The 15,524-nt window shown below is 40.7% G+C and overlaps 1 protein-coding gene across 4 annotated transcripts in view; it reads left to right on the top strand.

Moving 5' to 3' along the window:
• Positions 1 to 15,524, top strand: part of ARMC8 (armadillo repeat containing 8) — a 77,302-nt gene that overhangs the window by 18,835 nt on the left and 42,943 nt on the right. The window lies entirely within an intron of this gene.

The following is a 15,524-nucleotide window of genomic DNA, read 5'->3' as shown; positions in this document are numbered from 1 at the left end:
AACAAAAACCATAAAAAGACTTCAAAATTTCTACTTTTGAATACTTTTGTCTATACCTATTTCTCTACATTGCAATCTTTTTGTTGTTAATTGCCCTCGAATTGGCATTGAGTTATGGCTGCCCTGTGGATGAGACATATCCAAGCCACCCCATCCTCTGCTACAGTCTGTAGAGTTTAGATATTAAATGGTCATCTTCCTTCATTATCTTCTTGAGATCATTTTCTTCCCTTGCTGTTCCTTGTAATTTCTTGTCGATTTTAACTCTTTTAATTGACAGTTACAGTTATACCTTTCATCTGTGATCTCATCTGGGACAACCTTCCACACCCCCATCCTCACCACCGGCACCACTCTGTACACACAGCAACCCTTCACATCACTGGCAGCCCTCCACACACACACACACACACACACACACACACACCACCACCACCAACAGCCCACCTCACCCCCTCATTGGCAGCTCCTCACACCAGGTGTCACCATTGGAGTAGACTCATTAAATTCAGTTCTGCAGTGCATTGGAAGTGCATCTTAACTGAGGTCTGTGTATGCACACTTTCCTCTCCAAAACTGGATTTAAGGGAGTGGAGAAGGTGATGTTGTTGATGTTTCCCATAGCTTGCTTACAGCACCAATTTTGCCAGCTTACAGCACCAATGAATCTCTGTCTTTTGTTCCAGCTCCAGAGGGAAAGGCTGAGTCTTATTTTGATTGGGAGTGTATCTCTGCCTCTTACAGCAGATGCCTCTTCATGAGAAATATGAGTGACAACTTTTCCTTTGGTTGTGTTGAACTACTGAACCTTTTACCAGTGAGGGGGTGTGAAGGGCTGCTTTTGGAGGGGGATGCAAAGGGTTGCTTGTGGTGTGTGTGTGCAGAGGGCTGCCGGTGGTAAGAGTGGGGGTGATTGCAAATGGTAATTGCCTCTGAGAATCAGAATGCTTGTGGATTAAGCATAAAGAAATGCTCTAGTTGGGAGATGGAGAGGTAGTTTTTAGCTGTGATATTCTTGGTCTTAATGGCTTTTAACTGTGACAATGGACACAACCTATAATACTGTTAAATCAGTTTATGCAAGACTCTGCTTGATACACTAAACATGAGGAACTATGAGCATAGGGATAAATTAAGAATGTGGCAAACCTATCTGGTTAAACTTGTTTGAAGCTGTTTGGACTTGCCTTTTGTTGTGTGCTTTCAAGTCATTTCCGACTTATGGTGACCCTATCATGGGGTTTTCTTGGCTAGTTTCTTTAGAATGACAGTATTTTACAACATTATATTGTATATTGCATATATTACAATATTATAAAATAATATTAACACATTAGCATAATATAATAATGATATATTAATATATTATTAATATAATAATAATAATAATATATTAACTTCTATTTTAAGGAGGAGATCAAGATTTAATTTCTGGTGTTACCACATTCGCTGGCGTTAGGAGTGCAGGACTTCCGTGAAAGTGGAAAAAACACAATTTATTTTACCTGAGAGAATACCTCTCTAGGAATCTCTAGGTCCTCCAACACAAATCTGTGATCAATACCTGCCAGACATTGACCATAGAATTGTGCTGTAGGATCTCCAAATGCCTAGAGAAGTGTTCTCTCTAGATCCTCCTGTGGGATCTCTGGTGAATGTTGACTATACAGAGCCACACTGATAGATATTCCTAGAGTGAATATAGTAAACCAGGGGTAGGCAATCTTTTTGAGCCGGGGGCCGGGTTGCTGTCCCTCAGACAACTGGGGGGCCGAAGCCAATAAATAAATAATTAATTTTTTTTTAAAAAAAATTAAATATATAAATAAACCAGGACAAATGTAGGACAAAATTTTCAAATGGAAGACACTTTTTTTTTAAAAATGGAGGACATGTGAAAAAAATTGCTGATTTTTTAAAAAATGTATAAATGCATGTTTCTGAGGCTTCTATAGACAATTGACCCCCAACGGCCCTGGTTGCAATCGGCGGCAGGACTGGGCTGGGGCTGGTCCCAAGGCCTCGCCGGGCCGCATCTGGCCCGCGGGCCGCAGGTTGCCTACCCCTGTAGTAAACAAATCTGTGAATAATCAAATCCACATAAGTCAAAGCCACAAATGAGGAGCCTGACCATACAGTGTTTTGTGCTACATACAGATTGCTAGAATACTGAAGTTTCTGTCCTCTTACAAACTAGGATGGTCTTCTTTTCAACCACAATTACTTGTTTGTGGAGGGAGCTTGAGTATTATGAGTTTGAGAAAAATGCTTTGCATATTTTATCTACTTGAGGCAAAGAGTTTGAATGTATGTTATGCACGGGGCATGTATTAACTCATTGTGAAAATGGTGGTTATATATGGGGCTATTCTCAGAGTTCTTCTTTGGGAACCTTAAAAAAAAATTGCAAATACATAAGGGATTTTTTTTTAGTGATGGAAGATCCTGTGACATGACATCCAGTGACTGAATTAAGTTGAAGAATGTTGCCAAACATACACTGTATTTGCCAAAGGAATGAAGATTTCAGTAATTGAATGTCAACGACACTTGACTCTCTGTCTAGGGTGAAAAGTTAGGTTGGTTGACAACAGTGCTGACACTGGCATCAGGGCTAGGTCATCTATGGGTGAAACTAGAAACTGGAGGGCTTGATGAGAGAAGGTTCCAGGAGGGAGAAAAGTTCAGAGACAGGAAGACAAAGTCAAAGATGTTGAAAATGCATTTCATACTGTAGGTAAGCGGCTAGATTTGAAGAGAGTATAAAACATTCATGTACTATAGAGAAGGGAGTAGAAAGTTTAACATGTAACTGTGCCATAAAAATGTGTTGGGAGAAATGTATAAATAGCCAAGCAGTGTATATGATCTTTTCAATTTATTATTTTAAAAAGCAAGAATTGTCACTGTGTAAATAGTGCCTTTACACTATTAGAAAGAATACAAAGGTGAGTCTCTACCTGTTGTTGTTTTGTTCTTTCAAGTTGACTCCAACTTAACAGCCACTCTGTCCTAGGGTTTTCTTGGCAGGATATCTTCAGAGGAGGTTTGCCTTCCTCTTAGCTGAGAGAGTGTGACTTGATCAAAGATGAGCATATGAAGGTGTTCTCAGGGGTAGTTCCAAAGCAGCAATAAATAGGAAAAGTTGTGTGAGGGAAGAGGAAACCATTAGAGTAGCTGAAACAAAAGTTGCAGGAAATGAGCACATAAGCAATAATAAAGAATAGCACAGCCATTGAGACCTTTGAAAAGAAGTGCAAGAAGCTTCTGGAGGGTTCTGAGTGCACAAAAAGTCTAATAAAGAGATTCAAAAGATGGTAATAGGGATGAATAATTTGACACCATATTTTGGATGGTTATGACTGGACAAAGGTGAGTCAATGAAAAAACTGAAGATTGTAGTAAAGATGAAAGGAAGCTAGGATACGGACTGAGGGGACAGAGGAGGGACTACGTTTTTGTAATATATAACAGGACAACCTGATTTCGTGAGAATCAAGGTTATTTAATGCTATAACAGTGCAAAATGTGAGAGAAATAAAACTTGGGATGAGAGAAGCACATGTTTGCAAAATTATGTGTGTATAAGAAGATAGTTTGGAAACTGGTACAGGTACAAAATGTGACATTTAGGGGCTCGACAGACTGCCTTGAAAGGGCGGGCTGGAGGCACCCGGTCTTGCCCTTGAGCGATGCCGCAACAGCCAAACTGTGTGGTGTCCCTCCACACAAAAAAGAACCCGGTAAAAGCATGTTCTTTTTGGAGCCTGTGGCAGATGCTATGAGTGCGCCATTGACACACTGTGGTGCATCGATGACACAAGCTTGGCACTGCTACATGCGGACACTGCACCTCGCTTGCATCATCATGGCAGGCCCATGTGGATGGGAGGCTGCCATGATGGTGCCATCGCTGGGCGCTAGGGTTCGGGAGCATGTAGTTGCTCCATTCTCCCGAACCCTAATTTTGGCCCCAGGCTGCCGCAAAGCAACGGTCTATTCCAGGCGTTAGAGTACTTTAAGGAGTTAGGAGTACAAATTACATGTTATATCTGTTCTAGTTTCCACTTCAAAAGATCTGTTTTGCCCTACTGAGAATCATTAGGTTGCTTTCCCAGTACTCCAGGCATTTCCTCCCTGCAGTCATCACTCCTGAGTTGGGAAACAAATTTCTGAGGATGCATTTTTTAAAATGTCCATTTGGTGCTAAACAGTCTTTAGATGCTGCCTTCTATGTCTGTGTTAAAGCTGCAGTTGTATTTCCATCTTTTTTTATTTATTTTGTAGGCCACTTTGGGAGTGTGCACTAAAAGGCAGATTATTTTAAAAAGTTTGAATGACAAAACACAGAGTAAAAGTGTATTTATCAAATGGATTAACCTCACAAAACAGCACAGATAAAATAAACCCTACATGCATTGGTTAAAAAGAGACCAGCAATTTCTTGATTGAATACGAGAGGTAGAAGCCATAGGTAAAAGTAGCAACAACGAGATGGCCAGTCATATTGAAAACCTTTTAGAATAAAAACATCTTCAAAAGGGACATCAGGAGAGGGAGATCCTAATGGGTTCCCTAGGGTGTCGCCACAGAGAATTCAAATAGTGACAGACTATAGTAAGGAAAATCTGAATGTGGAGAATTAATAGAACCACCAAAAGAGGGGACAGGCGTAGGAGAGGAGAAAGGAGGAAGGTGTAAAGTTAATCTTGTACATATATTGTTGAATAGACTGAAAGGGAATTAAGGATAAAGGATAAAGCAGAAGTATTGAAATAGAATATAGTATGCTAAAAATAGAGAGTGTATCAAAGGCATGTTCTTGTATGCATACTTCCTTTGTTCTACTGTGTTAAAGTTTTTTATGGAAAGAATAATGATCAACCAACATCATATTACAGTTTCAGACTATGCTCTAGACCAGTGGTCCCCAAACTGTGCCCTTTAAGGGATTTTGGACTTCTGCTCCCAGAATCCCAGACTATTGGCCAACATAGTTTTTCCAGTTTTTCTGGGATCTGAAGTCCAAAATCTCTTAAAGGGCACTGTTTAGGGACCACTGCTCTAGACCATCACTTCTTAGATTGAATATAATGAGAAACCATGGTTAATTAATTCAGGAAACTGTCAAATGTTGTATGCCAGAAAGGGAGCAGAAAGTGCAAAGATACAGCATGCTGAAGCATGTTTTATGCATATCTCTGCTGGATTATCATGAACAATTAAGATCTGCAACAGTGTTGCATCATGGAATGTTTCTCTTTGGTGTTCCAGCATTACCCTGTTCCTTCCATCCTCTGCTCCATTTTAACTTTTGTCAGCATTTCAGGGCCAATAAGCATGTTCAGGCCTTACTAGGTTGTTCTGGTATTCTTTTTCATACGTTATTTTTTGAGAATGTACCTCTATTCAAAGGAGCATTAACCGTTATTATAGGATTATAGCTAAATCTTACTGATCATGTCAATGTACAGTGAGCTGTAGATATACTGTATATACTTATGTATAAGTCTAGCAATCTTAGTAAAAAAAAAATTGACCCCCAAAAAACTAGGCCGATTTACCCATGGGTCAGATTAGGTACAGTGGACCCTTGGTATCTGCTGGGATTTGGTTCCAGGACCCCCATGGATACCAAAATCCACAAATGGGCAAGTCCCATTGAATACAATGGCATAGTAAAATGGCGTCTCTTATAGACAGTAGCAAAATCAAGCTTTGCCTTTTGGAGTTTATATATATATTTGGAAAATTTCAAGCTGTGGTTGCTTAAATTTGTGGATACAGAGGGCTGATCATGCTGCATTTTAACTACAGTCTGCTCTCCCCATATGTGGGCTTGCACTCATGCAGGTGGCAAGCCAAGGGGGAACAAAATGTTGTGTGCAGGAGCATGCCACCATTGAAATGAATGGGACTGGAGGTCCCATGTTTTTTCCCATATGCTGCGGGTGTTCAGAATGGCCCCCATGTATACAAAGGGCCCACTGTACTATCATAAAAAGAACCATCTGCTTTTTTAAGTTGAGTGGAAAAAGACGAGAGCTAAGTCTGCACAGGGCGAACCTAAAAGAAGCACTAGTCATCTCAGTTCTCTCCTCTGTGGTATCACTTCTGGCCTTTTTAAATACCTGGGTGGAAAATAGCAGTGGTAGTTCCCTATTCATCCATTCAGCCTTTGGGGCGAACACAAACAATTATGCCTGCCAGAATTTTGTAAGTTTTTTGGCATTGTTTTAATAATAATAATAATAATAATAATAATAATAATAATAATAATAGATTTATTTCTCAGGAAGAATCCGGGTGGGTTACAACAATAAAATACAACAAATTACAATAGAGTTAAAAAATCAAACCCTAGACCTACCACCACCACCCATTCCCAGTACTAAAACAGAATTAAACAGTAATAATATTAAAACATTAAAAACATTGAACAACCAAAAAATAGGCAGAAACATTGGCGGGGGAAAATAGACAGATGAGGGGACAAATATCTCTATATCTGGGGAGGGTAACTAAGTTGGAAAGGCCATGCCCCTTCATTTTACCCTTGACTTATCCAAGAGTTATATCAAAATCCATATTTTTGGCCACATAACCTGCCCTCAACTTAAACATGAGGTCAACTTATAGTCAAGTATATATGGTAATAATTTTTATCAGAGGTTCCCTGAGACTTGAACATTTATTTCAAGGGTTCCTTCAGGGTAAAAAGGTTGACAAAACCTGATATAGAGTATAGTGTGAAAATGGGACAAGCAAGCATCATACAGGTTCATTCACATAAGAGCTATGAATAGGCAGCTCCCTATTGAGGATCTCTCTCTCTCTCTCTCTGTGTGTGTGTGTGTGTGTATTACATTCTAATAACTTTTAGTATTTTGGTAATTATGAATCTCATATTAGTTGTATTAAACCTTTTATATTACAAATCTTTTTCAGTTCCTTTAGAGATCAAGATTATTTGTCCTTAAGAGCACTTTTTCCAGTTGCTACAGTAAGAGATCTGGTATTACATTTTAGAAAAAGGAAGTTTATTCTGTATACACTGTTCTCTTGTAGATAAGATATTAAAGCAAATATATGGCATGCATCTCTGAGACTTAGGTTAAAGAGAATGCCCTGAATATACATGGGTTTGGGCCATTAGTTGATTAACTGATCATACCCTGCCAGTGATCAGTCAGATATTCTGTGTAGTTAAAAATGAATTGTGTAAATTCCAGATAATTTCTCTTTTTTAAATGTCTTAAAATTGTCCCTGGACACTTACATAAGCATTAATTTACCAATTTTTCATTGAGTCACTGCCCAAAACACACAGCATAAATGATCATTTGAGACTGCTTCAACTGCCCTGGCTCAATGCTAGGGAATTTTGGGAACTGTAGTTTTGTGAGACATTTAGTTTTCTCTGTCAGAGAGCTCTGGAGCTACAACAAACTGCAGTTCCCAGAATTCCCTATAACTGATACAGGGCAGTTAAAGCAGTCTGTAACTAGATTATTTCTTTAGTGTGGTTTGGACTGTTGTTTGTATCCTTGCCCTAAAGAGTTAAGTGACAAAAGTCACTTGCTTGCAAGTTGCTTCTACTGGCTGTTTCCACACCCAGATTTCTTTCTGTGGTCACTATTTGAATTCTGAAAAGGGCATTTTGTGTGACAACACTATAGGGACAACGTATTTGCCATTGTACCACTAGAGTCCTTTTGTGGTATGGGCCTGTCAGTCATACTTTTTGTAGAGTACCATATTATACCATCAGCCCTCTGTATCCATAGATTCTGCATCTATGGATACCAGTTCCATGGCTTGAAAATATTATTTAATTAAAAAAAAAAACCCAAAAGCAAACCACAGATTTTGACAGCCACAGGGTAGGGGGTAAGGGTCCTGGAACCAAACCACAATGGGTACCAAGGGGCCACTGTACATAGATGATATTATATAAGTAACAGTGGCAAACATAATATATTGGCCTGTTACAAACGGGCCTTAAAGTACGCGATGAGCGCGTACTAGGGTTAGAAAGGGGTGTCCTTTCCAGACGCCCCTAACCCTAGTACGTGCTCCGTGCGTAGAAAATGGTGGAGGCTGTTCCACATTGCCGCCGCCATCACTACGTCACGACTGCGCCGCCTCCAAACGAGGCGGCGCGGTTGTGACATTGGGGCCGTGCCAGGGCGCCTAGGGCGCCCTTTCCGTGACCCCGTTTTGGAGCTCCTTCCTGGCTTTGCGTCGCTGGGTGCAGACTTCAGACGGCTGCGCCCAGCGACACAGAGGAGAAAGGGGCCAAGCGGCCCCTTTCTCCTCCTCCCCGCCGCCACGGGGTGTCCTTGGGGCTTGAAGCCCCAAGGACACCCCTTTCCAGGCAGCGGGGAAAGGGCCTTTTGCCGCTTCCCCTCAGCCTGGAAAGCGGCGGATCAGGGCCTCAGCGGCTGCTGCTCTGGCCACTGAGGCCCCGATCCGGCGGGGAAAGGGGCAGGTGCAGGCCGCCACTTTTCGGGGGTCTGTAACCCGCCATTGTTTACTTTTTCAAATTATTTTTTTCTCCTTTTTCTGCCATCCCAAAAAAAAAAAAAAAAAAAAATTGTAGTGAAAGGAAATAATTAAATTAATTAAATAAGTGACCTTTTATTTATCTTAAATATTTATATCACACCTGAAACAATTGATTTTCAAGTAGTTTACAAAAACGAAAAATATAATTTATTTATTTAATCAAAGTGAATTAAATTTATGTCCCATTTTGCCTTTATGGGGCTCAAAGCAACTTATACATTAAAACTTTAAAACAATAAAATAATACAACTAACATACTGTATTACTAATTTTACTTCATTTGTATGCTGCCTTTCTCTTAGAGTAGGACCCAAGGCAGCCCCCAAAGATAATCAGTTGAAAAAACTAATAATAAAATTTTTTAAAAGATAAAAAATTACCACATGGAACAGTACAAAATCATTTAAAAGACTTACAAGAGTTTTAAAAAATAAATACATTTTAATAAGAAGCCTCCCTGTTACACATTAAACGCCTGCTTAATCAATAAGATCTTTGCCTGGTGGCTGGCTTCCCATGGAAGGGAATTCCAGATGGTGGAAGGAGCCACTGAGAAGTCTCTGTTTTGTCCTCACTAAACAAGCCTGTGATGGTATCTAAACCAAAAGAAGGCCCTCTCCTGGGGACATACAGCCTGTCAGATAGTCTGGACTTAGGTGTTATATGTCATGACCAGCATAGAATCATAGAGTTGGAAGAGGCCTATTAAGTCACCATACAGAAATACACAATCAAAGCACAGATGGCCATCCAGCCTCTGCTTAAAACCCTCCAAAGATGGAGACTCCACCACACTCTGAGGGAGTGTGTTCCACTGTTAGTCTTACTGTCAGGAAATTCTTCCCAGTGTTTAGATGGCGTCTCTTTTCCTGTAGTTGGAATCTATTGCTGTGTCCTAGTCTCTGGAGTAGCAAAAAACAAAGTTGCTCCATCTTCAGTATGACATTCACTCAAATATTTAAACAGAACTATCATATCACCTCTTAACCTTCTCTTCTCCATGCTTAACATACCCAGCTGCCTAAATCGCTCCTCATAGGGCATGGTTTCCAGACCTTTCACCATTTTGGTCGCCGTCCCTTGGACATGCTCCAGCTTGTCAACATCCCTTTTAAATTGTGGAGCCCAGAACTAGGCACAGTATTCCAGGTGAGGCCTGGCCAAAGTAGAATAGAGTGGCATTATTACTTCTCTCAATCTAGACACTATGGCCCGTTACAAACGGGCAGGAAAGTACGCGCAGAGCGCGTACTAGGGTTAGAAAGGGGTGGTGCTTCTGCACTCCCTTAACCCTAGTGCGCGCTCTGCGCGCACAAAATGGCAGTGGCTGTTCCACACGGCCGCTGCCATGAGGACGTCACGACCGCGCCGCCTCTATATGGGGCGGTGCGGACGTGACGTCCTTGCTCCATGCCAGGGCGCTTAGTGCACCCTTAGTGCAGAGCAGGAAGGAGCTCTGTTTCAGAGCTCCTTCCTGGTTTGGTCTACTGGGTGCAGCCTTCACACGGCTGCACCCAGCGGACCAAAGGAGAAAGGGGCCAAGCGGCCCCTTTCTCCTCCTCCCCGCCGCCACGGGGTGTCCTTGGGGCTTGAAGCCCCAAGGACACCCCTTTCCAGGCTGCGGGGAAGGGGCCTTTTGCTGCTTCCCCGCAGCCTGGACAGTGGCGGATCGGGGCCTCAACGGCTGCCGCTCTGTACACTGAGGCCTCGATACCCTGGGGGAAGGGGCGGGTGCCGCCCCCCCCCAAACAGGCGGTCTGTAGCCACCTATGCTTCTATAGATGCAGCCTATAATTTCATTGGCTTTTTTAGCTGCTACATCACACTGTTGACTTGTTTTCAATTTGTGGTCTCCTAGGTCTCCTAGATCCCTTTCACATGTACTGTTGTCAAGCCAGGTATCTTCTGTCCTACATTTGAGTGTTTTAGTGAAAATATTTTAAAACTGATAAGAGATGGCCTAATTGAGCAGTGCCATTTTTGGCTGAAAAATTTTTCACTAATGGAAGCATCATCACAGATACTTGAGCTTTTTATCAGGAAATGGGAAAATAATGTTCAGGCACTTTTGTTTGGATATGCTCTACATTGTAATCCCACATGTTTCTGAACAGTACATCCTATTAAATTCAGTGAAGTTTACATAGATTGTTTTAATCTCTTTGTAATTGTTGAACAATGCAAATCAAGCATCTTCAGTATAACTAATCCTAGTCCATCTAAGTTGTATGAAAGAGCTTTCTGGCTCAAAAATAAGAAAGATCCTGCTCTAAGGATGTGGACTCTGATCAGATGAGGAAGAGCTATGTGTGCATGCTAAGAGTGTTTGAAACATAGGATAAATGGAATTGGAAACAAGATGATGAAGACACCACAATGGTGCCACAACTGACCTTGGCATAAAGCAATATTTTCCCAAGACACTAATTCCATAGTCTTGTTTTATTTGCTAATTCTCCAGGCTTCTTATCTTACTTATTTCAAGGATTTATATCCCACCTTTCTTCCACAATGGGATTCAAGGAGGGTTCTTAACATGATAGAGAGTTAAAGGTCAATTAGATCTTGAATATTCAACTTTACGTTTCTATTTTTAAGCACTTCCTTAAATACTCTGTGAAGAGAATGGAAATGAACCAGATGTCAGAGTAATAAAACTAAAACATGAAACAGCTTGACTTGTCTCAAACTACTTTAGGAAATATTGAGATGGAGTCAAGCCTGGCAACTTCAGTAGTTAAAACTCAATGAAGTTTTATTTATACTACAGTACGCTCTTGCTTTATGCGGGGATCCATTCCGGACCCCCCGCATAAAGAAAATAGCTTGTATGCTTGAGCCCCATTGAAAATAATGGGGCTTGTGCATGTGATGCAGCACGGTGCGCATGCTATTTTATTTCCGTTGCATGACTTTCAGGTATGACGCAGGTGCACTCTATTCATATTTCCATACCAGAGATATTCATTGTCAGAACTAAACAGCAAGCATTGTTGTCTACTGTATATCAGCTATAAGTATGCCAGAGTATCCATGGGTCAATGTTAGTACTATACTTTAACTCTTATTTTAAAAAAGAAACCATCCCCTAGTGAAAGGCAAGAGTATAATCTGTCCTGGAAGCACTGACCCCACTCTATTCTCTTATCCGTCCAGCTTTTAGGATGAGTACAAACAGTTATGCCTACTGGGATTTTGTTAAGTTCTTTGGCATTATTTTCCTTTGTTTCATGCATTAGATCCTTTGTTATGTGGCCCTAAGTTTTACCCTTGACGTGTCCACGGATCATATCAAAATTCATATTTGTGTATATACGGTAATTAAATTACACAAAATTTCAGATTCATGGTGGGCTCAATTCGTATTTGTTGCACTTAATAAATACATATTCCCCTCTTGTTCCTGATTTGTTATTGCAGTCAGTCATTGCTTGACGTTGCCTCCCCACCAGAGATATGCACCACTTGTGGTTGAAATCACCATGCCTCCGCAATAACTGTTTTATTACTTCATATTCCATCAGTTAACATTCCTAGTATGTTATGTCAGGACATTTGTATGTGCAACTCCTGACAAGTGTTAGAGAAAATTAACATTTCCAATCCACCCCACCACTTTCCAAATCATCAGTACTACCTTTGGGCTGAGGGCTGAGATTTCTGCCATTCTTATGAAGTACACACTTGAATAGATACTTAATGGGTAAAACAGTTCCTTATCTAATTGAACTTATGAAGGGTCTTAGCATGGTTTAACAGGTACATTGTCACAGCAGCTGTTCCTCCCTGTTCTGTTACTGATTTGCAAACTTTATTGCAAATAAGCTGTGAATTGTGCTGTGGCATATTGGCAGGTGGAAACCCTCAGGCAAGCATTGAGATGTCATGGTCCCATTTGATAATGAGTAAAAAAAAAGTTTTGATCTTGTTCATATGACTAAAGAAGGTGTACTGTGGAAACACTGAGGTGGAGAAGAATGAAGAAACTGGGAGGCACTGGTGTTGGAGGCAGCCATTGGCTTTGCAAAGTACAGCCATGAGCAGGAGTATCTGTGAGCAGACAACATGCCTATACTTGCCACTTTATATTGTGTGTACAAGGGAAGGAAAAGATGCCAACATTCTGCCAGGCATTTTAAAAAAGTATTTTAAAACAGTACAGCAACCCCCCCCCCCCCCCCCCCCGAGCAGTCCCGATTCCCTAAAGACAGTAACATCAGTCTTCAGGAAGGCAACAGTAGCGATCTGGAATGGCTCCATTCTTATGGTCCTTCACTCAACTTTTCATTGGATTGCTGAAAATGAGTGACGAATCTGCTCTTGATACTCAGGGTGATTAAAAGATGAAAAGATAAACAATACAGTAGGATCTTAATAACTGTGTGAGATTTGAAAAAATGCGGATCCTCAAGTCCCATTGTCCCTAATGGTGGTGGCGTGATGTGTGCATGGCTGCGTGCACGCACCACCGTTGGGGACAGTGGGGCTTGCCATCTATGGATGCTTAAACCTGTGGATGGTAAGCCTGAGAAAGCAAGATCCCACTGTTTTATATTACTGTAGTATTTTTTGTGTTCTTACAAATAGGATCACTGCTGAAGGGCTACTTTACATATTCTCTGTACAAAAATACAACAAACACTTGTAGCAAAATGAGTTTCCTGTGAAAGGTTGTGCAGTTCCATACGGATATGGAATTGGGTGGGATCAAGATAAAACTCAGCAAAGTTGCTCTATAATAGTGTAATATCTTTAAGTACCGTACTGAAAATTTGTAAAACAGCATAAATTAATATAGTGTCGTTCATCAGTGGCATTAGTTTGGGAATCTGAAGTCTTATTTAATAAATCCTGTCTTTCTTTCAGCTGCAAGTTGCAGAATTAGTTTATGAAACATGTGGGCAGCCTGTATTTTGCAGAACAGAGCAAGAGAATATTATGCGCCCACTACCAATCCTTTGGTGGGATGGGGAAATCTTGTATATGAAGTCATCATCTTCTACTAGGATATAGCTTCACCTTTTGACCATGTGTGTATAAATTCTGTGTGATTCCTTGAGTGATGAAATAGTGGCCCCAGGAATATGGAAATTGCTTGCATAATAATAATAATAATAATAATAATAATAATAATAATAATAATAATTTGTTTTATTTATATACGGCTGTTCCAAAGATCATAGCGGTGAACAGCAAGTAAGCTAATTAGCAAGTAAGCTAATTTGCCCCCAACAGTCTGGGTACTCATTTTAGCGACCTTGGAAGGATGCAAGCCTGAGTCGAGCTTGGGCCCTTTTGCTGGTCTTGAACTCGCAACCTTGTGGTTTTGAGTGAATGGCTGCAGTACCATTTATAGATGGGATCAATAGAGAGAGAAGCTTATACCCTAATTGTTTTGGTGGAAATGAGATTGAATGCAACTTGAAGGTAGCACCCCTTCGAGCTTCCCTCTTTGCTAAAGGGCACAGTGGACCACAGAGGTTATTGTAGTTCAGAGAATCATGCACTTCTTGAAATCTGATTGAACAACAACTTTCAACATTGACTCATGGGCATTACAGTCTAACAACATTTGGAGGGGCACATGATTCCTGCTGTGTTATAGAGTGTAATGAGGTGACATTCTGGATTGAGAAGTGTGTTTAAATAATATGGCACTAGTTCCTGCATCTGAATATGTTTATCTGAACATTAGCAGCAGTTCCTACTTCCGAACATCAACATGTTTCTCTCTTCAGAAGGCCTTCTTAGGCTCATACATTTCCTCATTTCATCCATTCAGCCATCCTGCAAGGTGGGAGTAACATTTACCAGTTGTTATCTTTAAAATGGAGCACTGAAAGATGATGGCTTGTTCCCAAACACTGTGTAGGTAAGATAGCTTTACTGAAATAGAGGCTGTTCTTCACTATGTCAATTATTATTTTTTATCTATGAATTTGTGAACTTAAATACTGAAACTGAATCTGTAAAAAAAAAAATTGTCTCGCAGGCTCCTATTATTGTTAAGTCCCTTTGTGTTGATCTTGATCTATGGCAACTCTATGGATGAGACATCTCCAGGCCCCCCTGCCTTCTACTTCTCTGCCAAGCTCCTGCAAACTCATATTTGTGGTCTCTTTAATAAAATCCATCCATCTAATGTGTGACCTTCCTCTCTTTCTACTTCCCCCCACCTTTCCTAACATTATTGTCTTTTCCAATGATTCATTCTTTCTCATGATGTCTCCAAAGTATGACAGTCTAAGTCTTGTCATCTTGGCTTCAAGGGATATTTCTGGCTTGATCTGCTTTAACACCCATTTGTTGGTCCTTGAATCTTCAGTACTCTTCTCCAGCACCACATCTCAAATGAGTTGATTTTCCTCCTAGCTTCTTTCTTGGCTGTCCAGCTCTCACATCCATACATGGTAATAGGGAATACAATGGCCTGTATGATTCTGACTTTTGTTCTGAGTTGTATGTCTTTGCATTTTAGGATCTTTTCTAGTTCTTTCATAGCTGCCTTCCCCATTCTGAATCTTCATCTGATTTCCTGACTACAGTCCCCATTCTGATCAATGATCCCAGATATGAGAACTCTTTTGCTATTTCTATTTCCTCATTGTCTAGTCTGAATGTGTGTGAGTTCGCTGTGGTCATTATTTTTGTTTTCTTTATGTTCAACAGTAAGCCTGCCTTTGCACTTTCTTCTTTGATCTTCTTTAGTAGTTGTTCCGGGTCTGTGAGGTTTTCTGCTAGTATTATGGTGTCATCAGCATATCTCAGATTGTTGATATTTCTTCCTCCTATTTTCACTCCCTCTTCCTTGTCCAAGCTCCTTTCCTTACAATATGTTTTGCATATAAGTTGAATAGGTAGAGTGATAGGATGCAGCCTTGTCTGACTCCTTTGCCAGTTGGGAACCATTCTGTTTCTCCTTGTTCTGTCCTTATAGTAGCTTCTTGTCCTGGGTA

Source organism: Sceloporus undulatus, chromosome 3 (genome assembly GCF_019175285.1).
Source record: "Sceloporus undulatus isolate JIND9_A2432 ecotype Alabama chromosome 3, SceUnd_v1.1, whole genome shotgun sequence".
Lineage (NCBI taxonomy): Eukaryota > Metazoa > Chordata > Lepidosauria > Squamata > Phrynosomatidae > Sceloporus > Sceloporus undulatus.
The sequence above is the reverse complement of the archived record's forward strand: the minus strand, read 5'-3'. Positions and strand labels throughout refer to the sequence as shown.